This window comes from Macadamia integrifolia, chromosome 4, assembly GCF_013358625.1.
Source record: "Macadamia integrifolia cultivar HAES 741 chromosome 4, SCU_Mint_v3, whole genome shotgun sequence".
In the NCBI taxonomy this organism is placed as follows: Eukaryota; Viridiplantae; Streptophyta; class Magnoliopsida; order Proteales; family Proteaceae; genus Macadamia; species Macadamia integrifolia.
Window position 1 is genome coordinate 9,545,807 of NC_056560.1, and position 6,149 is coordinate 9,551,955.

The window sequence follows — 6,149 nt, forward strand, 5'->3', positions numbered from 1 at the left end:
AGAAAGAGAAAAAAAAAATCATACGCAGAAGGAACAAGCAGGGAAAAAAAAAAAAAAAAAAAAAAAAAAAAAAAAACTTCACTTACAAAGTTACAAACTAGCCAACAGTCATAGAAAGAGAAAAAAAAAATCATACGCAGAAGGAACAAGCAGGGAGAAGAAAGAAGAAAAGAGAGAAAAAAAAAAAACTTCACTTACAAAGTGCTGTCGAAGTGAAGTTTGTCGAAGGAGATGCCGCCGAAGGCTGTCAAAGGCTCGCCGAAGGTTGTTGAAGGCCGTCGAAGGAGAAGGAGATGCCACCGAAGGCTGTCGAAGGAGAAGGAGATGCCGCCGGATGTCGCCGAAGTCTGTCGGAGGAGAAGAGAAGTCGCCGAAGGAATGATCGTTGCCTCCTCGGACGTTGGGGCTTGGGGTTTTGAGTTTTGGAGGCAAAGTGACTCTGAGAGAGAATGAGAGGCACGGTTTTGAACTTTTGATTGGGTTTGGTTTTTTTTTTTTTATTTAATTTTTTTTTATGGTAAGGGTTTTTAGTTTTTATATGATTTTTGATCCAATGCATCACATGTTCATCAGATTTTATACACGTCCCAATAATAATATGTAATTTGGAATCTTTAGAGAAACAATTTTAAAATTTATTTTTTAAAATAAGGCGACCGCCTTGCACACTAAGGCGCTGTAAGGCGTCGCCTTGCACGCCTTAGTGTAAAAGGCGGCCGCCTTTCACACTACTCCTGAGTCGGCTGACTGCCTTACTTCCACTGGACCGCACCAGCGCCTTAAAAACTATGGTTTGTGGCGTATCTAGTGACAATCAATTCTGACCAAGTCCCCACCACATTTGGTCCCCAGATTTTGCCGTGCAAACCTTTGTTGTTGACAAAGGTGCTAACATGTCTTGCTCTCTTAACCACACTCAGCACCAATTTTTTACTTTCCTATGTCTTTCAGCATGAGGTTAATACAATGGGCTGCACAAGGGGTCCAGAAGAGCGGATACCTACTTTTATTCATCAACTTCTCATCGGCCTTCTTGAAGTTGTGTCCGTTGTTCGTGACAACCTAGAAAACGTTCTCCACGCCCACCTCTTGGACCACATTTTTTCCCATTTCTTATTGAATTTTTTAAATATTTTTCTTTATTTCGAAAACAAAAATAAATGAATAAATCCAAAAAAAAAAAAAAAATCCAACTCCAGGAGGCATAGACTGGCCAACGATGTCTAACATATATAAATTTTTTCATATTTTTGTTGCAAGGAAAATCCACTTTTTGAAACCAGAATATATATTTGTAAAATAGACAAAAAAATATACTGAGTCCATAGATCGAGCTTCGGTGTCTGACATATAAATTTCATCACCAACTTTCAGGTTTTTATCATATTTTTTTTGCAAAAATTCATTTTTGGAAAGTTCATACCTTGAACTGTTGATGTGAACAAATCTTCACCACTAAGCAACAAACAAAGTAGTTGGAGTGATGTGGCAAACCCCAATACTGTATTCCAATAGTGTGTAAAGGTGTCGATTGGAGAAAGGCTGAATTGAAAGAATTGCATGCCTGCAAGGTCTCTGCCAAGGTGGCAAAAATATGGCCAAAATGTGGGTTGTCCTTTTGCAGAGAAAAGGGGCAAAACAAGCGAGATGCTTGAGTTGGTCAAAAGTTCGACAAGGCTGCTCAAAGGGGGAATTTATAATCCCCCCCTCCAAACTATATTGCCGAAACAATAAAAGATGGGGTCAAAATTTCGGAAAAAAACTGAAATTTCGACTGAAATAGTGTTGATTCCCTGGTTTGTGTGGCATTTCTTCTCGTCTACGTCGAATTCACTGACATCTTTGAAATTTGAGAGATTTCGCCCAGTTTTTGAACTATACTTCTGTCCCTTGGCAGCTTTACCTAATCATCTTGTCTATGCCTAGTTGATTTCTTTGAAGTACTTGGATTTTTTTTCTTTTAAATCTTGTTGAATTCCATATTTTATATAAATTAGGCATATTAGTCGATAAATATTAATTTGTTGACCAAACCATATCACTTTGACATCTAAGCTTGTGTCCATTTCTTATAATTCTTCAAATAGAATAATGTTAGTAAATGAATGCCATTGTACCTTCATATATAAAACCTTTGACATTTGATTTTTAGAATTTGTATTTGATTCATATAACATATGATTGAAGCAAATATTGTTTCCTAATTTGATTTTAAACCTATATCATGTAATGAGATGAAAACTTTGAATGTGCATTATGATGTAGATGCCTTGGCTTGGCTGGACTGAACCGACCCTATTTGAAGGCCTAAGCCAAGACTTAATCAACCCAAACTGGTTTTTTGGTCTGGCAAGAGTTGGTAGGCTACATAGGAAATTTTATTTTTATGTTATTCTTATTTTATTCTCTTTGTTTAGAAGATAGTAGATACGTAGGAGTTTCCCTTGGAATTAGTTAGTTTGTATTTTAGAGTAGTTTCAATCTTTTAATTGGCTTCTAATTTTATGTAATGTGTTCTTCTTTAAATTGTTGTAAAACAATTCTTGAGAGAAGGTTTTGAGATTGAAGAATGAATTTATTGAGAAGTTGTTTGTGAAAGCCTGTGAGCCTAGTGTGCATGTGCGATTCTTATTCTTCTTCTTCTTCTTCTCCCCTTGTTTTCATGTTCACCTTCTCTGCTGGGCGGTAATACCAGACACCAACCCTTGATCTTTGCCTCTTGGTTTTGAGATTGCGTCGAAGGTTGCTATCCTAAGGGCAACTCAAACCCCAAAATTTCAGCTCCAAAGTCCTTATCTGTGCTGAGATATTCAACCTGAACCAAAGCTGCACTAGCATCGACTGCCTGGAAAAATTTCAGAACTTGAGTATTCGATCAACACTTGCTGTTCACATTCAATGGCTTTGAGAATCAAGTGATACTTGTGCTGCGATTCTCACCAGTAATTTCAGGCTAATCCGAGACCAAACCAGTGAGTTCTCCCCATAGTTGTCACAGCATCATGGAGACCCAAGGCGGTGGAGGGGTGGCTAATCGATGTGGCGATGAATCGCCCGCTATGGCGTTACCATGGTGATCAAATTGCCCATGTGTTATTTTTTATTTCCCCTATTTTATAAAGTTATTTTGTATTGTTATAATATATACCCAATGCCATAAAAAAAAATCAACATAATCACACTCACATCAAGTCATCAAAAATCAGCATGACCTGTTGACTTTTAGAGAAATGCTCTTGTTCTATAATAAGTTTGATTGGTTAAATGATTTTATTTTTACATGAGACTTTTTGTGTTAGGTATATTAACACAGAACTAGCTTTCTAACAAGTCTAAGATTACTTAAATATGAATTGTTATAACAAAGTTATGTTCCGTCGAACTTATTTTCAAATGTGGGAATGCTGTTAAAGCACCTGAATGGATATAATGTTATGGTCATCAAAACAAAAGATTATTTTACCGGGCTTTCGGTTTTTAACAATGTTTTACCATGATAAGATTTGTAAAATTTTTAGAATTGAGAAAAACCCTAGCATTCAAAAGTTGAAAATCACCCTACAACAAGAAATCCAGTTTCTGTTCTTGGACCGGGGGGTTGACTTTTTATCCTTTTGTAATTTGATTTTTAAACTATTTTTATTGGATCCAAATAGGAGGCGCCTAGACAACTATGGTTCTCCCTCTCGAGGCCTTGCTGGTCTTCTGCCTGGTTTTTGGTTTTGACGCAAGGTTGAAGATGAATCCCTTTTGAACATTGGAATATTTACCAAACTTCCACTAGATCTTGATTATTGAGTTCTCTCATTTGGGTGGGCCCATAAGCGAACTGAACAGTGTTTTGAACCCCGATTCCACATCACATTATAGGTTATGTATAATTTTCTGAAATCATAGTTGTCACAATGACTAGGCGGCCCAAGGCATTGGAGGGGCACCTAGGCGACAAGGCGTGCGCCTGGGCATTGCCTAGGTACCCTAGGTGTGCAGTGTATGACAATATATAATTTAGCAATGATAATTTTATATAATTATGTTTATATACATGTATACAACATAGAAGCCCTATCAATGCAAATTGATATAATGATGCTAGTAATGACTTAATATGTGAAAACCAATATACATAATATAAGCATGTTCATCAAGAAACAAAACAATAAATATAAATCAATATAAAATCATGGAGTATCAACAAGGTGTGCTGTAGCCTTGGACCCAAGAAAGAGTCTGGACGCCTAGGTGATGCCTTGACAACTTTCGTTGAAATCTAAACTAACATCTCTAAAGCTTTTGTAATGTTTCTACTGTCTTATGGAATTTGGCAGTATTTTCACAAAACATTCTGAACATCCCCAACATTCTTTTGTCTTAAGTGACTGACATAAGCACCATCTCCAACTTCTTAGACCTTCATCTGGGCATATTTTCTGGTGGTCCCTAAATTAGTAATATGCAATTAATTGTTTCAATTGAATAGTAATGTCATAAATAGTGCTAAATCCCGATCAATTTAACAAATGTAGTACTCTCTGCCATAAACCTAGTTCATGTTTTTCCTAACATCATGTACTACTTGGTGTTATATTGAGCTTGTCCATTATTTTCCAATTATGACCATTTCGTGATTGCCTACAAATATTGTGGGTGTGGTTGCCATTATGAAACTGTTTTTCTTCATTTTTTTACCTTTTGACCTCATGAACCTAGAGTTATGTTTTGAGAATGGACATGCTTCCAGATAATTTCATTTTGATGCGGAGCTAAGATGTACCAGCGTATGGGTGAAGAAACAGGCCACTAATTGAGCATATTAGTTTAAGTTACAATCGGCACACTAAGCCCACAATTAGGCCGATTATGGGTCATCACTTAAACCCAATATAAGCCATCAGTTGCACCAATTTTGAGGTCCATATTTTGTTTCTTTATGGCCCATCGATTGGAGTAGTTGCTGCACAACATATCTTTTGGTCCAAGTTTCTTATTTCGACATTATTTTTCCTTTTTGGTTTTTTAGTAGTTTCTATTTTGATTGTAGGATACTCGGTAGCCAAGCTTTCTAAGTATCTATTTTAATTGTAAGCTAGTTGGTGCCCAAGCTTTCTAATTTGTACTTGCAACCACACAAATTGATAAAATAGAAGAAGAGGGGAGATCCTCTCCCATGTTTTTGGCAGTCAACCTGATGTGTCTCTTCAATGGAGCAACAACCTTGTGGTGAATCAAGTGCATAAACAAGGTGTTGAAACCTTGGACTTGTGGGTGGTGAAGCCTAACCTAGGTTTTGGTGGCGAAATAAAGCCATATGCCTCTTTTTCTCCCCTACCTTCTCTCACCTTCTTTCCTCCTACCGATTCTGTTGATTTCCAGCAAGCATTCCCTCTTCCTACCATGACCTTTCTCTAGTTATATTTTACTTCACTTTGAGTCTTATCATTCTGTTTTATTATATCTATTATCTACTTATATTTTCCTGCAGTTTCTAACTTAAATTCTTCCCCACGGTTTCTGTTTTTTCTTATCATATTTACTGTTTTGGGTTGTTGTCCAACAACCATTGATTCCCCTCTACCTTCGACCAGAATTTGAGGGTCATCTGACCAATGGATTGGAATATATCACTGATTTTAGGAGTAAACAAGTACTGACATCTTGCAGTTTCTATTTTCTGTCATACACTGTTCTAGCAGATCCCATCATTGTATCAGCTTGATATGTGGAGGGATTGATGTTGAACAACTTATTTAGGGCTCTAATCGACTCTAATCTCAACCCCATTAGATGCTGAGATATTTTAACCTTCTATATTCTGCACTTTTGTTTATTACATGGATTGCTGTGTTTCTGTCCTCTGGTTATTGTGTTCTCTTAATCTTGTTTTTCCTACCCTATCATACATCACATATTTGTAATTTTCTGTTTGTTTGATTTATATGTTTTCTTACATGAAGGTATGAGTACAGTGATATTTCACCTTGGTTCAAGTTTTTGGATTTCATTTGTCACAATGTGCTTCTTTCTTTATATTTGCATCCATTTTTAATATCTTCAATTATTCCTAATAAAAGTGCACCAATATGCTTTCCATTAATGGAATCAATTATTATGTTCATTTTTCCCATTCCTGCTATTGTGATGGTTCATCA